This window comes from Hemicordylus capensis, chromosome 3, assembly GCF_027244095.1.
Source record: "Hemicordylus capensis ecotype Gifberg chromosome 3, rHemCap1.1.pri, whole genome shotgun sequence".
NCBI classification, from domain to species: domain Eukaryota; kingdom Metazoa; phylum Chordata; class Lepidosauria; order Squamata; family Cordylidae; genus Hemicordylus; species Hemicordylus capensis.
The window spans coordinates 339,767,087-339,787,559 of record NC_069659.1 but is presented as its reverse complement, the minus strand read 5'-3'; the positions used below and the strand labels follow the sequence as shown (position 1 = coordinate 339,787,559).

General features: G+C 45.0%; 1 protein-coding gene and 1 long non-coding RNA gene across 9 annotated transcripts in view; one reads left to right on the top strand and one right to left on the bottom strand.

Annotated features, from left to right (window-relative positions):
* Window positions 1–20,473, bottom strand: part of NAALADL2 (N-acetylated alpha-linked acidic dipeptidase like 2) — a 1,287,075-nt gene that overhangs the window by 1,159,422 nt on the left and 107,180 nt on the right. The window lies entirely within an intron of this gene.
* LOC128351029 (uncharacterized) overlaps window positions 1–20,473 on the top strand; it is a 64,884-nt gene that overhangs the window by 8,209 nt on the left and 36,202 nt on the right. The window contains exon 2 of the long non-coding RNA XR_008319558.1: window positions 2,018–2,111. This is a non-coding gene — a long non-coding RNA (uncharacterized LOC128351029). The remainder of the gene's footprint in view (window positions 1–2,017; window positions 2,112–20,473) is intronic.

Sequence of the window (20,473 nt, the reverse complement as noted above, 5' to 3'; positions counted from 1 at the left end):
ACATCTAGGCCACAAAAACATGAACTCACAAAATCGCTGTGCACCGGAGGCAGGATGCCAAATGTATCCCCCGTTTTTTAAACTTTGCCATCTCACTGGTGCCCTAATAATCTGCTGCCTGAGGTGACCACCTCTGCCTGCTTCATGGAAGGGCTGCCCCAGCACAAACTACCTTAAAAGACAGCCCTAACACAGTTAACAAAATTCCAATAGCAAAGGAAAAACAACCACCAGATGCCCTGGTCAGCACAAAACTGCCTTCCTTTCACCTGCCACTTGGACCCTAATCCCTGCCCTCAAGCTTGTTTTTCCACCATGGGATTTCCCCCCCCCCCCAGTTTCAAACCCTGGCTGGGGGGAAGTATATGTGTGAAGGAAGGCAGTGGCAGCTGGTGCAGGCACCACCTTGGGGTGGGGCGATGGGAGGCACCTTTAAGTATAAATTAGTAGGTGCTCACCTCCTGTACTGCCGCACCTGAATGTTCTTCCCAGCTGTGGCACGCTGTCCAGGACACGCTGCAGTGGTGGACTGACTGCCACTCAACTGGTCTCCGCACATCTGCAGAGGCCATTTGTTGGCCACGCCAATGGCCTCTGCCAGCTGAGTGATGGAGCCGATCCTCCGCCGCATTGGGTGCTGGGCAGTGTGCAGCTTCTGGGAAGAGCTTCAGGTGTGGGAGGGAAGCACCAACAAATTTACAGTTAAAGGTGCCTCCCGCCACTGCTGCCCCCCACCCAGTGGCATCCACAGCAGCTCCCACTGGAGGAAGGGTCAAGGATTTCCCCTCCCCCTGCAATCCTTGCCCCCTCCCCCCACCAATATTAGGCATCATACTGAAAGCATTGGTTTGGAAAGCCAGTATTTCCTGCCTAATGTGTCATTCTGCTCAGAGTGTAATCCATTGGCCATATATGGCAGGGGCAAGCACTAGCTAACTCAGGAGCTACTGATAGCTCCCAAGCTTATCTGAAATAGTTCTTCAAGTGATTGCTTCTTCCTCACCCCACTTCCAGCCAATACTGCAAATCTGATTGGCTGGTTGAGTGGGGGCGTGGCCATGACATTTTTCCATCTCTCTCTATTTCTCGTTGAGTGACCAGGCTTATTGTTTACTTTCTCTCCCATTAATTCCTATCCTGCTTCTTTCCCCACAAAGCAGTCACTCTTGCTCACCACCTGCCCCAAAGCAAAATGGCTTCTGTAATTCACAGAATTTGATCTTAAAATCCCTTATTCTGCCAAGGTACATTTTTATGCAAGATGCCATTTTGTGACAGGCTCCTCTTTCCCAAGCCCCTATTCTGTGCTTGCCACAGGGCTCTGGCAAAAAAAAAAAAAAAAAGGTCCCTGGAAGCCTTAAGTATGTTCAACATTTTTCAAAAACCTGTGCAGCCTAAAACGAATGGACATGTTTTAATTTGGGGACAGATGCCTTAAATTACACATAACAAAGGTTGCTAAGTGTTGTGTGTGCATGTAACAATCTTAACGCGGATTATGAATAAAAAAATAATGGTAGAGATAATCACACCCACACCGTACTTTCACTTTCCAAACACCATGTCCCCAAAGAAATGAAAAGAAAGAAGTGATCAGCAGCTGGAAATAAACTTTGGCAAAAGTGCAAATGTATGAAAGGAAAACTCTTCAAGATGCCTTGCCAAAGCAACTTTTAAAAAAGCATAGCACTTGAGGAAAAGGGTTTTTTTAAAATACTGCTTTCATATTTGTCTTTGGTGGGAGCAGCATCTCTTCCCTGTGGGAGCAACAGCAGGAGACAAACATTAAGGCTGGGCTGATTGATCTTTGGTTTTTTTAATTGAGTCTTAAAGCTGCCAAATGTTATCCTTTGCCTCCTTTGGCACAAATATTTACAGCATCTTGTTTTTCATACGCTAGTCATAAAAATTAACAGAATAAAAATTAAATCAGCAAGAAATCATAGTGGTGTTTTGTACGGGCTGCATGCCGTTGAAGAAAATAATAGGGGATTTTTGCTTTTGTTATATCTCTTAGAGCAGAAGATTGAAGTTTTTATCTGCAGCTCCTGCCACTGCCACTCTGCTGTGCCAAGAAGCAAGAAGGCCTGCAAGGCACTTTTCTGATTAAGGTACAATGTAGCAGACAGGAGCCAGTGCCAACATGGCTCTCAACCCAAACACAGACAAAGGCATTGTGGTCACGTTGTGCTCTTCAGTCCCTTAGAATCAGAAAAGGGGATACAGTGGGGCTGAAAGTACCTAAAAGCTTTTGCCTCAGAGCAGCTTCCTATGCTATGGGGAAGTTCCAAAGGAAACTTCCAAAGGAAAAAGGTTTGGCAGATTGCAATCTCTCTCTCTCTCCCTCTCTCTCTCTCTCTCTCTCTCTCCCCACTTCTGGGTTAAGGGGGATCCTGTGTATCTCCCCCACAGCATTTACTTACTTCATTTACTTGCTTCCTCTGCCTGCAGGGAGCTCAGGGTAGCATATATGGCTAGGTCCCCCACCCACCCCCACACACACAGTTCTGCCCACAACATCCCTGTGAGGTAGGTTAGGCTGAGAGAGAATGACCCGACCCAAAGTAACCAGTGAGCGTCATGGCAGAGCAGGAACTGGAATATTAGTCCAACACTCTCACCCAAGGGGTTCTAACCTTAGGTCCCCAGATGCTGTTGGAGTACAGCTCCCATCTTCCTCCATCAGAATGGCCAGTCAGAATGGCCTATGACAGTTGTGGTTGGGGATAGTCCAACAACATCTGGGGACGCAGTTTGAGAACCCCTCTCTAACGACTACACCACACTGAGGTTGTTCTCATGACTGGGCAGGTGTGGTGGTGGTGGGTGGGCGTGGGAGGAAGCTTCCCAAACCTTTCCCTCCCCCTCCCTGATGATCCTTAGGAGCCTGGTGGGAGCGCGCTCTGTGCTCCCGACACAATCAGCCCTGCTCCATGCAGCACAGAACAGGGCCAATCGCTCTGAGGACGGGACTTGTTGTCCCGGCCTCCGAGAATCACACAATGCACTGTGCGAGTGTGTGGTGCGTTGTGGGGATCCCTCCAGCAACAGGTGCCCATCAGCAGCTGGTGCTGACAGATCACCAGGGAAACGTGGCTGAAGGAGCAGTCGAACCCCTAACCTAATTTAAGAGGCAGGCTTGCTTGGTGGGTTTGCTGCCAAGGCGCCATTGGGAGCCGGTCGGCTCCTATGGGTTCCCACCGGCAGACAAGCCCAGATTCAGCAGCCCTAGCCTGGTCTTGGCTGCTCATGACAACAGCCTCACTGGTTCTTGCTGCATGATGCATAATACATGCAATCGTGGGAGGAGAGCTGGTCTTGTGGTGTCTCATGAATTGGCTCATTTGCTAAGCAGAGTCTACCCTGGCTTGGATTTGGATGGGTGACTTCATGTGAGCACTGTCTGGTGTAAGATATTCCCCTTAGGGGATGGGGATGTAGCTCAGCGGAGGAGCATCTGCTTGCATGGAGAGCCACTGACAGTCAGTGCAGATAATACTCAGCTAGATAGACCAATGGTCTGATTCAGTATAAGGCAACTTCCTATATTCCTACCTCCAGGTTCTTCAGAGCCAGCTTGCACAGATCACCAGTAGGCAAATGGGCTAGTTTCCCCATGGTACATTCCTCCCAGTAAGAGGAAGTGCCGCTCATAATTCCTCTTGGTGCACTTCCTCATAATGCACCATAATGCCACTTAGCGTGGCTTAAATGCTGTACTGAAATAATGTTGTATGTGGAAAGAAATATTTTTACTGGAATATTCAATAAAACAGTACATAGGTACTCTGGTCACCTGAAAAACATTAATGGTTACTTTGAAATAACAAGGCTTGCCTATTATTCACTGGTATCCATTGAGGCTCTACACATGATCAGCGCGCAGAGCATGCTAGCGAGACCCCCAGAGCTGGGAGGTGGCTTTTTGCCTGCCCTCCGGGGGTCTCCTCATGAGTAGCCCCGGTGCAGAGCCGCACCACAGCTACTCACGATCGGGAAGGCTGGGTTTGTGCTCGCTCCGCAAACCCAGGGAAAGGGGAGGGCTACTAAAGCGGGCTAGCCACTTGTAAGCCACCGGGCTCGCCTGCAAGCCCGATGGTTTACACGATCAGCAAAAATCGGGCTAGGCTCTCCTAGCCCAATTTTTGCGGATCCTGAGAATAGCCCCTATGTGAAATAGGCCAATGAATTTTTAGAAATGGGAAATTCTCCATGGAAAAATTAAGTATGGCAAAAAAACCCATTCCATGCTCATGCCCAGATTTCTGCCCATGCCAAACTAAGGATAATGCTTCACTCATCCAATGAAGTGGACTGTAGTTGAAGTGGCCTGTAGTTGTGGCTGCTGCCAGAATTTGTTACATCGTTAAGGTGCCACAGGAATCTTTGCTGTTCTTACTTGTAACAGATCACATCTAACCAGTTGAAAAGAATTTCCTTTAAAAAAAATTCCTTTCCAATGTAATATATACATTTCCTATTTACGTTGTACTGTCATCCCTTTCCAACCACAGTTTTGCCAACTGCAGTTCTGAGTATATATGAATGGGAAATTGTGACAGGTGTTGCCAACCGCAACCAGAGTATCCATGTTTGGAGAGGGTATGTTAGTAATTTTGGAGGGGTTTCAGCGATTTTGGGGAGTTCAGAGGTTCGATCTACTCATTCCTCTTGGTGACCCTTGCTAACCCTTGCTGAACCTGCTGTCCCTTAACAATTTAAAATGCCTTTGAGTGATTTTGAGGGGTTCAAAAAATGTCCAGAGGTGCAATCTGCTCATTCTTCTTCGTGACTCTTAGCGATATTACAGGATTTTTTGTGATTTTTTAGCAAACGTTTTGTATTTTATTTTGGGGTCTTTTTGCGGTTATGGTTCCCCTAACCCCCTGTTTCCCATAGACTTTAATGCCTCACCAACCACGAATTTGCCAATAGCAAGGTTTTGCCAGAACGGAACCCTAATGGTTGGTGAGGGATGACTGTATATTTTCTTCTAGGCCTTTCTGAGTCTGGTAGGAGCATCTCCATCAGCTACATATGCAGGGACTTTGGAGAATATGTGCTGTGACAATTTAAAAAGTTAATATTTTACTTTACTTATTTTTAGAAGGAATCTGTGCCTCCTGCCCCGCCCAGCCACCTTTCCTGCTTCTTCAGGTATACAAATAAAATGTCCTACACAAGGTGGCTGTTCTCACATGCAGCCTAACCCAGGCCGGAACCCCAGCCTGGATTAGGCTGCATGTGAGAACCACTGGGATCAGGTTCGATTCCAGCGGGCAGGGCCGCCTAGCCCAGCTTTGAAAGCGAGCCTTTAACCTGGGCTCTGGGATCATGTGTTGGCAGGAGGTACATTGAGCCCCAGCGGACACAGAGATGGGTGCCTAAAGTGCCCATTGCATGGTGCATTGTGGGATATCTGGAGGCCAGAGATCCGCGCTGCACCACTCAGTGTGGATCGTCTGGGAGCGCCTTCTGTGTGGAATGTGAGTTCAACCAGCCTTCCCCCCTACCTGCCCCCTCACACCTGCCCGGTCATGTGAATGACCTTGATGTTTATGTACTTTGGGTTAAATACATTTCATACAATAAGCAAGACATTCACACATAAACCAAATTTGAGGTTGCTCACGGTTTGGGGAAAGAAATTGCTGCTGTGACATTTAAGGGACTCATTAACAATTCATCTCTATCACTTTAACCAGAATTACCCTGAATCTACTAAAAAAACGACTGTAATGCGAGGAAATAGAGCATTTGGATGACTGATAATTGGATTTAAAAGCTTTTCGTTGGGTCAGTTCATTCTGTCCTAGGCCAATAATGAATTTATCTGATTATTAATGATTCATTGCACTGCCTAATGGTTACTTTTATATGTGAAGTAAATCGCTGGTCTTGTGTCAGATTTTGTAACCCATATTGCACATACAAAAAAGAAAAAAACAATCTTTACCTTCATTTGGCTGACTGCACTGGCTGGGTTGAATGCTGAAACTTAAAGGGCTGGATATCAGCTCAATGATGTACATTCCTCACTTGGTTTCCCATCACTTGATTAGGAGCAGCTGTACAGTATGTGTGAACTGACTCTACTTAAAAGCATTAGCTGGTATCCAGAATAACATAGGGATTATTTTAGGAACATACGAAGCTGCCTTATACAGAGTCAGACCACTGGTCTATCTGGCTTAATATTGTCTACACTGATCGGCAGCAGGGTCTCCAAGGTTTCCGGCAGGAGACTTTTCCAGCCCTATCTGGAGGTGCCAGGAATTGAACCTGGGACCTTCTGAATGCAAAGCAGATGCTCTACCACTGAACTTAGAAGCCCATACTCTAAAGGGAATATCTTACAGCAAACAGTGTTCACATGTAGTCACCCACTGCAAAGGAGAGGGGAGATTCATGCTCGCTACCAGAACGGCTTCACCCACTTCTGTTACTTCTCTAACATTCTGTTTCAACCTGTAAATCTATTATATTAATTCTCCTGGGTGTGCCTTGGAATGTGCGTCCCAGAGCCCAGCTGATTGGCTGGGCAGCGAACATGCCTGATTGGCTGAGGCATACCCAGGAGGATTGGTTGCTGCGGCGGCCCGGCCATGGAGTCCAGAGGTGGTGGGCCTGGCCCACAGAGGCAAGGCCCAGGAGGGGGGAAAGAAGGTGGGGAAGAAGTGGCAGTGGGGAGGAGAGGTGGCTGGGCCTGGAAGCAGAGACTGGGGCAGAAGGGGTGGAGAAGTAACCACTGGCCCCAAAGAGCACACAGATGCTCTGTGCGGGGTTGGCCAGTTGGTAATATATTTTCACTGAGATACAGTGGCCATCATCCATACTTTCAAAGTGCTGTTAATGCTGTGCACACTACAGAGGAGGGGTAATTTTTGTCAATCTCCTCTCCCCTCTGAATCTTTCTGTGATTCCCAAAAATATGTCCCTGAGGGTTGTGTGACCCGCCCCCCCGGGACATATTTTCAGGAATCACTGTTCTTTTGAGAAGGAAGAAGAAACCAATAAAAATCACCCCTTCTTCATAGCACGTGCAGCTGCATTGCAGCAGTGCATCATTGGTCTGGATGTTAGCCAGAGGTTTTAGTAGTCCTCAAAAAATAAAACTGGGTACACAGGGAGGCTATTGACACGCGTATACAAAACCGGGCTAAGGAAGCCCAGCCCAGTTTTGCAAGCACATGTGTACCACCCAGAGACAAAAGTTTGGGCGGTATACAAGTTAAATAAATAAATAAGTAAATAAATGAATGAATGAATGAATGAATGAAATACCACTAGGATTGAGCCCAAACCCAGCGACACCGCAGTGGCAAACCTGCTTACCAAGACTCCCCCTAAAATGAGGTTAGGAGAGCAAGCACTCTTCTACCTTGTTTTTCTGATCGTTCATCAGCCATGGCTGCTGCAGCCACAGCTGACAGACTACGGAGAGCTCGGGAAGGAGAGGGTGGATCCCCATAATGTACTGTGCACTCGTGCGGTGCATTATGGGATTTCTGGGGGCTGGGATGACACATGCCCACCCACAAATCTCCCCACTGCCTGGGCCAGTGGGGAATCATCTGGCCATGCAGGTAGCGTGCCCAGCAACAGCAGAATGATCATCTGCAGGAAGATAGGTTTAACCCACCTTCCCCACAGCCCACCCTCAAGCCCTTCTCACTGCTCGTGAGAAAGGGCTCGAGGACTTTTGATACTCAAAGAAGGAAAAAATGAAACAGAGGTTCCTAGGTGCCTGATTTTGTATTCAGTATTGCATTTGCCAAGAAGGTTACAGAAGAACAAGAATTATGATTTCAATATTCTCCACACTGGCTCAGCAAAGTAGCTTGCCATAAACCATTCCTTCCAGATCTGGACAGATATCAGTCCAATGTGCTAATGCACAAATCCCATATATAAACTGATCCTTGTTAATTCATATAAATGTTGCATACTTAAACAGCACTGCCATGGCTGCCAAGGTGATCTTTTAATGTAAACATTCAAAGCACCCCCTGCTTTACATGAGATTCACAGAGGAAACTGCACACTCTCAGCAGAACGTTCATGCACACCCCCCAAAGGCCTTTTAATTAAGCTTTGCAGAATGGACCAAAGATTCACCTTAGCTTCACTGCTGGGTCTCAGGTTAATTCCAGCTGGGTTCAAATGCAATTTGAAAATGTTATAAAGCCTTTATTGCTTTCTCACAGCTGAACAACAAAATTACTTCACTCACGGATTTTAAAATCAAGGCAGTAAAAACTAAATCCCTGTTTTGATGGGGCAATACCCTTTGATACACAATTGCTGACTGGCATCCACATCTAAAAAAAAAAATTCTTGACCACCAGACTGGTTCCTTACAATTATCTCTCTAGGGTGGGCTCTCCCAAGTTGTGGTCCGACAAGCTGAACACAGTAAACCTTCTTACTTTGTGGCCTGAAGCAACAAATAGGTCTTCTTCATGGCCAGGAGAATGCATGACAACTCTCACACCCTATTTCTGCAATCCCAAGCAAGTTATGAAAGCAGGACCTCTTACTGAGCGACCACCATACATGGCGGATGGGCTTTGATTTGTTGCTTACAAGTTGTGCAGGTCTGGATATCGCACCTTTCTTCCATCATGGAACTCAAGGTGGTAGACATGGGACTCACAGGTGCTCACTCATCCAACCACTGACCAGACCTAGACCTACTTAGCTTCAGCAATGTAACCATGATACATCTAGGGCATCCTAGGGCATGCTCTAGGATCCTATTGGTCTGGCTGTGAATAAAGTACCAGCTAATAGGTTTGTGCAAGCATGTGTCAGGATGCAATATTTTGACACATGGTGTCACACTCATATGGGTTGGAAGGCTAAATTCCACCATGTGTTTTCCATCAAAATGATGAACTGCTTGACTTGAATTAATTCCAAGTCAATTGATCTATGAACTCAAATCCTGACTTGCAGCATCTCTAATCTGAATTTTATGGGCAAGATCTTCTACTCCCAACACTCTCCCTTTGTGTGCTCATATGAATCAGTTCTCTCCCACGCATAAGACTTCATTTACACCAGAAAATACACTCCCTCTGACTCTGGGCAATGCTGAGACAGGCAAACCTGCAGGGATTAACAGCTGTTTCTTCTTGTTCTCTACCATAACATATGGCTGGGTTTAAAAAAACAAATTCAAGCAGAACATGGGGGAGGGCTTTCTTTTTTCCAGAAGGAGAGGAAAGAGATAACCAGTACATCTGTCTTCTTTCCAACATCTGCTCCCAGATACCTTCCATGCATATACACTATTCCACACAACTAAGTCTGTCAGCTGTCTCGTATTTGAAGAGAAAATTCCCCATTCTAATGAAGCATCCCACATTTCTTCCCAGAGTCTGTTCTTTTGGGAAACACGGATGTGCAAAAGCCAACCACAAAGCGGCCCTCTCTCTATCTCTCAGTCCCTTGACTGGATGCCGTTGCTTAAAATATCCAGGCTTTTGCTCATTTCACCAGGTTATTCTAATTAGACAGTAATAATTGTTTGTAGTTACTGCAGTAGCATTGAAGAGTCCATGGTACAGTGTAAACAGATGGGGGGCAGGGAGAGAACACAAAGAATTTTTTCCTCACTAAAGCTGCCTTTAAAGAACACTTAAAAGAGCAGTCTTCAATTTTTTTAGACCTGGGACCTAACTTTAACTCCAATGACCTATTCATTGTACATGGCTTTATTAATCTCTGTGTCTCCCTTTCTATTACACTCTGAGGCTATTCTCATGCACAGTCAAGACTGGGCTAAGGCAGCCAAGCCTGGTCTTGGCTTGCATGAGAACCGCTGGCAGCTCCTGGCAGTGGTGTGGTGGGAAACCCGCTTAGGAAACCTGCTGTTAGTTTAACCAGGGTTAAGGGCATGCGGGCGCCCTTAACTCGGGCTAGTGCTCGCGTGTCCGCATGGTGCTGACACAGAAGGAGCCTCCCAGCCAGCGCTGAGAACATCACCACAATGCACAGGATTTCCGGACGCTGGGACAACATGTCCCGGCCCTGACCCTCTGCGCTGCCTAGGCCAGTGAAGAATCATCGGGGGTGCGTGGAAAGCAGTCATCTGTGGGGAAGGTAAGTTTAAGCAGCCTTCCCCACTGCTGCACTCAAGTCCTTTTCACTGATCATGAGAAAGGGCTCTCTTCCATCTTTTGCATTTGTTCAAAGAAGGCCTAAGCCACAAATAAAAATAATAGTGGTGGTGGTGCTGGTATGACCCACTTGTGTGGGCCACAACTCGCCAACAGAAAACCATTGCTCTAAACGGCAGTTTCTGAATCACCCAACTGTATCCCACAACAGAGGACCAGGTCTCATGATCCGTGAGACCTGGTTTGGGGCTGTGAGTGGGAAGAGCGAGCTAAGCCCACTCTCTCCACTCATGTGCGGGCAGGGAGCCCTAGGTAGCCTGATCGGCCGCCCGCATGATTGCTGGCTCTGAGATGGAGCCAGCAAGGGCTGGGGAGCTCGGGGGCCACGTGGCACCCAAATAGCCCCAGTATGCCCTGTGCGAGCGCACAGGGCATACTGGGGAGACCCTTGAGCCGGGAGGTGGCTTTTCGCCTCCCGCTCAGGGTCTACTCGTGAGTAGTCACGGCGCAGAGCCAGGCCGCGGCTACTCATGAGCAGATCGCCCGGGTTTGCGGAGCGCTTGCTCCACAAACCCGGGCTAAGGGGCGGGCTACAGGAGCGGGTTAGCCGCTCCAGAACCACCGGGCTCGGCTGCGAGCCCAGTGGTTCTGACAATCAGCAAAAATCGGGCTAGCGTAGGCTAGCCCAATTTTTGCTGATCCTCAGAATAGCCCCAGAGACTCCAAAAAACCCAGTACACCAGAAGGAACCCATGCAGCTGTCTCTCTGTGTTAGAAGTGGCTGGAATACCTATGTACCTACATCGACATATTTTCCCTATACCTTTAAAGTCCTAAAGCTCCGCAGCAGAGTCTTCCTTTGAGACTTCTTCTCCCCATATGGACCCATGTGCCTTTTAAGCTCAACAGAAGGGTTTTTTCCTCAGGTTTCCAAAGAAATGTCAGTTGCCACTGAAACTTTTGTCAATCCAAAATTAATTGGGGCGGACATTTCATCTGAGGAATTCTGAAGGAAATCAAAAGGGCTTCCATTCCATTCACAACATTTCTTAGGCGAGTGCCCACACATTCCTAGGTTGTAATTGGATTTCACCTCAAACAACATTCACAGCAAATTTGGAGGTTTCTCCACAGGTGAAACATCTGAGGAATTTTAAAGGAAAGCAAATAATTGGATAAGACAAATGTATTTTTCTCAAGAGAGTTTAACACATGTCTAGCACTGAGGACAGGCTTTTAGCTGACCCTTGCATTTTGAACAATTTATGCAGCTACTAAAATGCCACCCAACAGAACTAACTTGCTATAGTTTATGTGCTTTACATTTGGATGTGTGTAAATTGATTTGATTGTTATCTGACAAATGAAAGATGTAGCAGTCTATTCATATTTTAATAAAAGAAAGAGAAAATGTTATGGATACATGCAGTGCCGGGCAGTCGGTTTCAAGTTCTAAGCTTATGATTCCCCTTAGATTTAATGGGGCAATTAAATCCCATTTACTTCAATCTAGAATTCAGTTCCATGCATAGGATCATAATACTGAGGATCATAACAAAAATAAATAATGTCACTTCAATTCTGCTTCAGCCAGGATCACCACCACGAGAATTTGTGGACCATTTTTAGTTCTGTGCTGTCTAAAGAACTGGGGAATGACAACAACCCTATGTTATTCTTCAGGATTAATTTATAGCCTTCTGGTATTACCATGGTGAGCATGGAATTACCATGCAATCAGAGAAGATTAACTCACTTCTCTTTGGAATTAATATGCAGTGCTAAAGGATTATGTTATGGTCCCATTTAATTACTTGTGATGCTCTACCGAAAGAAAATAAATAGCTACTACTTTTAAAGAAAACATTAGGATGCCTTATGGGTCCTTTTAAGATGATGCATTGTGGTGTCTTGAATGCAGCTTTGCACACATATACATATCACTTCATTTTTTAAGAAGTTCAACCTCTCCAAAATAACAGCGTGAAATTCTATTCAAGTTTGGTGCATAAGCAACTGTTCAGTATTCTACTTTGATGTTCCATAATAAAAGAAGAGGGTGGGGGGGAGGTTATATGTTGTTTCTATGGTTATCAGGACACACTTTTTGCATTCCTGTTACTTTTTAAATTCTCACCTGTTATCTTGAGTCATCTTCTAGATCAGAGATGGATACCTGATAACCTATAAGCCACCCAGATTCTTTCCAACTTTGCTCAGAAAGTAATGCTGACAAGGTCAAAACCATGACATGAGGTATTGCTTCTGATCTAGCCCTATCCATCCCAAATGAGACAATGAGGTCATTCACACAATCAAAAACTGTGTCCTACCTGGATCTGGGAGCTGTGTGTGCTCCCAATTTTCGGTTGTGTGGGATTGTGCCTTGGGATTGTTTTAATGAAAGGCGGTATACAAATGTAACAATAAATAATAAATTAATTTTAAAAAATAAAACAAAGTAGGAGGAAAACCTGGGCAGCGTTTCCTCCTACCTTGCTTCCACACAATCGCTTCTACCTAGGTTTCCCTCTAACCTTGCTTCCTCACAACCGAAAACTGGGAACACAAACAGCTCCCAAACCAGGGTAGAACACAGTTTTTGACTGTGTGAGTGACCTTAATGTCCCATAAGCAGCTCTAGAGTGGAAGAAAACCAAATTCTAATTCACCTGACATTAAATAAGGCCTGAGGAAATAAAAAAAAAGATCTTCACCTAGCACTGTACAGAAATGAGGGGTGTCAGATGAATCTCTCTGGGAAGAGCATTCTGAGGGTGTAGTACCATTGTGACTAGGGAGGCCATTGTGGCTGTGGATCTTGGGAGCTTTCATCCAACAACATCTCTGGACCCAAGCTTGAGAACCTGCTGTATAGGGTTTTAAAGATAAACACTAACCCTTTGAATTGTGTTTGGAAATGGAGTAGCATCATGAAGCTATTCAGAACTGGCATAACATGTTACTTAAAATCAGTTTCAGTGAGCAGCCCAGCAGCTGTATGATTGATTAACTAACTGAAGTTTCTGAAAATTTTCAGAGGCAACCTCATATTTAACACAATGCAGTAATTTTGGGCATGGATTATCAGGGCATGGATCACATAGCCATGCTCTCTTTTTCTAGGAGATTGTACCTTGCACACCAGCTTCAGCTTAGCTAAAGGTAGAACCATAGGGGTCACTTGGGTCTCCAGTGACAAAGTTGTATCAAGTAGCACTCCCAGACTGTGAGTTTGATCCTTGTAGGGGATTGCAACCCCATCTGGCAAGACTGAACACTACCTCCTTAGTCAGACATATCCCCCACGAACAGTGCCTCCACCTTGTCACGACTCAGCTTTGAGAATGAGCTGGCTGTGTTGCATCCTGACATTGTGATGGTAGCAGTGCAGCTGACTCTGCACCTTGCTGGGAATGATCAGGGTTATTACAGGGGTCTGTGGGAGCTGCTCCACACCCTCGACTTCACTTGTACAGCATGCACAATTGCAGTTCAGAACATTCTAGGGCACACTGCTCCTTTATTTTGAGCGTATTAAGTCAAAAACCATGTTTTTGCACATAAGAACAAGTGTGATACCACTAATTTGTTCTTCAGGTGTTTTCTTTTTCCTCTCTCCAAATTCCCCCTTCCTGGCCTCAAATGACACACCATCATGCTTTGCTCTCTTATCAAATCTAAACAAGCAACATAGCAATTACTAACTTGCTAACTTCCACCTCTAAAATAATCTAGCCTTGTAATGCCACATTGCAATGCAGGTGGGACAAAAAAGGGTTCAAATGCCTGACTTTCGTGTTGTTACCATATATGTGGGAGGTACATTATAAATAAACTCAACAGACCACGGTTTGTAGCTGATAACACCACCTAAATGGAACTCTCCATTGTAACAGGCTATCTGAACTCCCAGCACTCCATATACATGTCTTCTTTCATGATGATAGTCATCAGGGTCATGGCTACAACACTTAAAGGTCATTCACACAATCAAAAACTGTGTTCTACCCAGGTTTGGGAGCTGTGTGTGCTCCCAATTTCTGGATGTGTGGAAGCAAGGTAGGAGGAAACCTGGGTAGGATTCCAGGCTCAGTTTTGCTCTAGAGCAAATTTGGCAGACATGCAGGACACAGCAGCAGTTTTATAATCATTTCCCTCATCCATCCTTATGCCTCTGTCAAGCACCACCCTATGCTCAGAACATACACCCTCTTTCTTTCTGTCAAGCTGCTTTACCTTCTTCCTCTGTTTAAGCAAAGCTTTCTTTAACTCATTGTAGCATTGCCTTACCTACACTAGCAGCAATGCCCTCCTCAGCTTGGTGTCCATTGACTATGCACCTGGTAACATTCAAGATGGTGACACTTCTAAAACACTGCCACCTTATTTGCTACATATATAACATGGCTGTCATGCACAAAGGATAAACATCATGAGCCTCCACATTAAGAAAGGCACAGTGAACAGGAGTACGGTCAGAACTGGAGTAAGAAGAGACAGGAATTGAATCAAGACTATAATAAGATTCCTCGTACTTAACAACACGGGAATGCTTTGAGATTTATAGAGGTCTTGACAGGGGGCATTCTCTGAGTATTGCTTGCAGCCAGGTCATTCTGCTTAAGTTAATAGTATGTACATATTCTACATCATCTTAAGTGGTGCAGCAGGGAAATGCTTGACTAACAAGCAGAAAGTTGCCGGTTCGAATCCCCACTGGTACTATATTGGGCAGCAGTGATATAGGAAGATGCTGAAAGGCATCATCTCATACTGCACAGGAAGAGGCAATGGTAAACCCCTCCTGTATTCTACCAAAGACAACCACAGGGCTCTGTGGGCACCATGAGTCAAAATCGACCTGACAGCACACTGTACCTTTACTTTTACATATTCTACAGCAATGATTTTCACTATTTTCCAAGCAGGCACCACTCTGGCAAAAAACATTACATGTGGGAATCACTTCCTACTGCACAGTCCTGTACTTTTCTCAGTTCTGGGAGGACCCTTTGAGAGAGAGAGAGAGATCTCTCTCTTAAGAGCTTTGTGGGGAGAGTGCTGGGAAGGGCTTCTCTCCCCAGCACTCTGTGCGTGCCTTCCACGATGATATGGGGGCTCAAGAGGGCTCGATTTCCCTTAAAGTAGCTTTCCCAAACCCCACCCAGCACTGTGCAAAGTGCAGCACTGCTGAATTAGTCATCTCTGCATGGTACCAGGGGGATTGTATTCAGCTTCACCTGACGTTTCACACAAGCCCCATAAACAATTAGGGGGTAGAGTTAGGGTTGTTGGGAGCCACCACTGGTCCACAGGCCTTACAATGAAGAACACTGTTCTGCAGTCTTTTTCACATTGGCATGCTCACATTTTCTTGAACTTGAAGAGGTTTAATCATAGGGATGGTTCTCATCTCTATTTTGTGAAGGTTGCCTTTTCAAAAATAGGCATGGCAGATGTACGGCACACAACTCCTAGCATGTGGCTCTCTGTGCATGAGATTTTCTCTGACAAGTGAGGGAATCCTCTCCCACTCATTTCAAGCTACTGAGAAGGGTTTCAATGGTCCTTTCTAACTGTTAACACTTTATTTGGAAGCAATAATTGGCCGTTAAAACCAAATTGTTGCTATAAAAGCATTTGAAATGCATTTTATGAGCAATTAAAAATTATACTTGAACAAGCATTTGAAAATGAGCATTAATTGACAAGATCAAATAAGCAATCAAAAAATGCAGCAAAAGGGTTTGTGCTAGGTGACGTTTTCAACCAAACACAGCTGCAGGAAAGAAATAGTCCCATTTATCTCAAAGGAACTTTCTTCCATTCAAGCACATTTATGATCACAGCATACAACTGTGCTGCTTTGCGCACACTAAAGAAGTTCTTCCTCCATATTTCTAATGGTTTAGAAATTAAACCATTTTGTGCATAGGGGAAAATGTGCAAGGAACTAGCTCCTGCAGTATTAGCCAGAGAAGTAAGTCCACTTGCCACATATAAATGTTACACATTACTGAAATTACATTGCTAGTACCAATGACCACACATTTTATACTCTTTAGACATTTTAAACAATGATGTTCTGAATGTTCCTTTAAAGGCATAGCCTGCACCTTCCTGAAAGCATGTATGCCACAATTCCCATGGTTTTCTGTTCCAGAAGCAGAAACCACACATTCTTTGTTTCACATAAGGTTTAAGCACGTTTTTGTCATATGAAAAGCTTGATTGCATGTAGGGATGTGCACGAACCAAAGCCTGTGGTTTGGTTCAAATTCGAACTGAACCACCTGTCGCCGAACCAATTTGATTGAACCGACTGACCAGTCCATTCCATTTGACTGAACCGGTTTGGGGGTTTGAGTGGTTATACTTGTAAAGGGGAATCTGGTGAATACTCCTAGACTGTGCACCTGTTCTTTCTGGAGGAGTGTAACCCCATCCAGGACAGGTGGATCAAAATTATCTCTTGAGTTCTGACCCCTCACAATAAGTACCTCCATCTTATATGGATTCAGCTTCAGTTATCCTGCATCTAGTCCATTACAGTCTCCCGGCAATCATTTAGGGAGGTTATGCCTTTTCCTGAAGAATTCAAACTGAACCACCTAATGTGGAGCAATAGATTTGTGTATCATCAGCATAATAACAGCCTGCACCAAATCTCATGATAATCTCTGCCAGCAGTTTCATGTAGATATAAAAAATCAGTGGAGATGTCAAAAAAGCATTGGGAGCCTCCATACATATGCTCTCAATTGACACCATCTGGAATTTACATGAGAGGTAGGAGCAGAACAACTGCAAAGCAGTGCCTCCCAACTCCTTGAGATGATCCCGAAGGATACCATGGTCAATGGTATCAAAAGCTACTGAGAGACCCAAAAGGACCAATGCAGTCACACTCCCTCTGTCAATTCCCAGTTGGAGATCATCCATGAGACTGACCAAGGCAGTCTCCACCGCATAACATGCCTGAAAATGGGTTTAAAGAGTGTCTAAATAATATGTTTCCTTCCCAAACCATCTGGAGCTGAGAGGCCACCACCTTCTCAATCACCTTGCCCAACGACGGTAGATTAGAAATGCGCCTATAACTCCAAGGGATCCAACACAGGCTTCTTCAAAACAGATCTAATAACAGCCTGCTTAAGACAGGAGGGCATCTGTTTTCCCTCTGAGAAGCTTATAAAGTAGTTTACATTCCTTATCTCATTTATTTTTAGCATTGTATGCTATTTTCCCCAAAATGGCTTACAACAAAAGATACCATATATACAATAAAAACCACTAAAACTGTAAATACTGATGTTAATATAATAACCACAACAGAAGAGCAGAAACTTCCAGCATTATTTAATCTCAAAAGTGTGACTAAAGCCCCATACAGCATTAAGATACCTGTTTATTTAGTCATTCATTTGTATTCCACCTTTTTTTCTGTGGTATTCAAGACAAAAGTCATAGGATATACAGGGGATCTCTCATTCAGGAATTGACCAGACCTAGACCTACTTAGCTTCAACAAGGTTGCTGCACCAGGCACCTTCAGCCTCTGCCCTAGATTAACCCTGGTTTCTTATTTCTGTCTACTATATTCAACTCTCTGCTCTAAGTGCATCTATCATAAGTGAAGTATAATGTCACCATAACAAACTGCTGGAGTTGCATATGCACACTGATATTACCATATGCACATTCCAATTACCGAATGAGAGCTTTTTCGGCTTCACAACAAAAATGCATTAAAAATGCAGAAAAACAAGAAAAATGCATGCCATCCATTTAAATTTTAAATTCAGCATTATCATTACAAGCACAGCAGTTGCTACGGGTGGGGGGGACCCCTCATGTTCTGTATGGGTTAATCAAGTGTTACTTGTGAAGTTTTTACTTTTAGCTTTTACTTTTATTTTTGGCTGCTAAAGGCGCAGAAAAAACTGAATGTGGTATGCTTTTCTCTATTTTTGCATTATAATTTTGAAGCAGTACATGTGGAAATAATGGGCTTACTCTTATGTAACATTCTTGGCACAGTTTTTGCATTTATGCCATTTGCATGAATGCAATACTACTGAGCTGACAAACGCTTACCCTTCTGGGCACCACATTTTAATAAGGACATGGATAAACTTGAACAGGTTCAAAGGAAGCCAACAGTGATTGTGAGGAGTCTGGAAACCAAGTCCTATGAGGAATGGTTGAAGGAGCTGGGTATGTTGAGCCTGAAGAAGAAATCATTGCTAAGGAGAGATATGATAGTGGCCTCCAAATATCAGAAGGCCTGTTACATAGAAGGAGGAGCAGACTTAATCTCTGTTGTTCCTGTGAGCAGGACTAGAACTAATGGTTTGAAATTTATAACAGATTTCGGCTAGACCTTAGTAAAAGTTTCTTAACGGTGTCTGCCTCTTGTAGTGGTGGACTCTTCACTGGAGGCTTTCAAACAGAGGCCAGATGGCCAGTGGCAGAACTAGTGAACGGAGGCACAGGTTCTGCCCCAACAGCCCCACCATGCACTCACTGCATGCACCAGAGACACTCCTTGCACATGACATCATGAGCACTTGGGCGTGGCCCGATCACTGGAGGGCCCATGTGAACTGGCTGGGAATGAACTCTGGAGGGCTCGCATGGGCCCTCCAGGGATGGGGCCATGCCCATGGGCACATGATGTCTCATGCAAAAGGGGCATGGCCTGGTCTCAGGAGGGCCCACACAAGTCTTCCAGAGCTCATTCCCAGCCAACAAATTCTGAGTGCATTAATTTCCCTTTGCTGGCTGGGAATGAACTCTGGAGGGCTCATGCAGCCCTTCTGTGGCTCGCCGCTGGGTTCTTGGAACCTGTCCGCTCAGTGGTGGCTCCACCCCTGCATATGCCCCTGGTGGCGCAGTGGTAAAACTGCCGCCCTGTAACCAGAAGGTTACAAGTTCGATCCTGACCAGGGGCTCAAGGTTGACTCAGCCTTCCATCCTTCTGAGGTCAGTAAAATGAGTACCCAGAATGTTGGGGGCAATATGCTAAGTCATTGTAAACCGCTTAGAGAGCTCTGGCTATAGAGCGGTATATAAATGTAAGTGCTATTGCTATTGCTAGTGCTATATGGCCATCTGACAATGATGCTGAAGGGGTTGGACTAAAGTACCCCCAAGGTCCCTTCCAACTCTAAAAAGGTATTAGTCAAAATGCTTCTCTTGATTACGAAAGCCTTATGGTCTGGGGGCAGAGGCCTGAACAGGTAAATGACTGTCCCCCTATGGGCCTTGGAGGTAGCAACAGAGCCTCTGCTATGCACCCACCCACCCATCTAAAATGTTGTAGCTGGGGTCTAGAGCCTGTTGGTGTTCTAGGGCCTTCTTGTTGCAGCACCTAGGGAGAGGGCCACAGCTCAGTTGTAGAGTGTACATGTTGCATGCAGAAGGTTTCAGTCCTTGGCAGAAAGAGCTGAAAAATACTCCTGCCTGAAACCCTGGAGAGCCGCTGACAATTAATGTCAGTAGTACAGTCAGCCTCAGTACGTATATGCCTTTAGGAACATAGGAACATAGGAAGCTGCCATATACTGAGTCAGACCACTGGTCTATCTAGCTCAGTATTGTCTTCACAGACAGGCAGCAGCTTCTCCAAGGTTGCAGGCAGGAGTCTCTCTCAGCCCTATCTTGGAGAAGCCAAGGAGGGAACTTGGAACCTAAATACTATTCCCAAAGCAGCTCCATCCCCTGAGGGCAACATCTTACAGTGCTCACACTTCTAGTCTCCCATTCATATGCATCCAGGGTGGACCCTGCTTAGGTAAGGGGACAAGTCATGCTTGCTACCACAAGACCAGCTCTCCTCGCCTTTCCTGTGGCACATGCCCCCTTTGTAGGGAGCTTATGGCCAGTTGCTTCAGGCTTATAAAAGAGGAGTGAAGACTTTCAGGCACCATCTTGCTGTTGTGGCTGTTTTGTTTGATTGGATTTTATTTATTTTTGTTTTATTTATTAACTGATTTTAATGGTGTTTTAATGTAAACTGCCCTGAGCCTTTTGGAAGGGCAGTATAAAAGTTTTAATAATAAATAAAAAATTATCTTTATTTTATTAGCTTTTCAAGGCACTTGGGAACTGAACTGGTTGAAAGGCAAGGTATAAATATGAGAAATAAACAATAACCTAAACACACCAATTCTTCTCTATTCTTTTAATATGACTTTCCCTTTCTCCATTATTTACAAGGAATGAAAAGTACAGAGCTAATCTTCAACAACAAAATGCATCATAAAAGAACCACCAATTTGAAGAGCTGAATATTACACATGCAGGAATTTTTTAAAAGACTGAAAGTGAGGGGGTGAGACAGA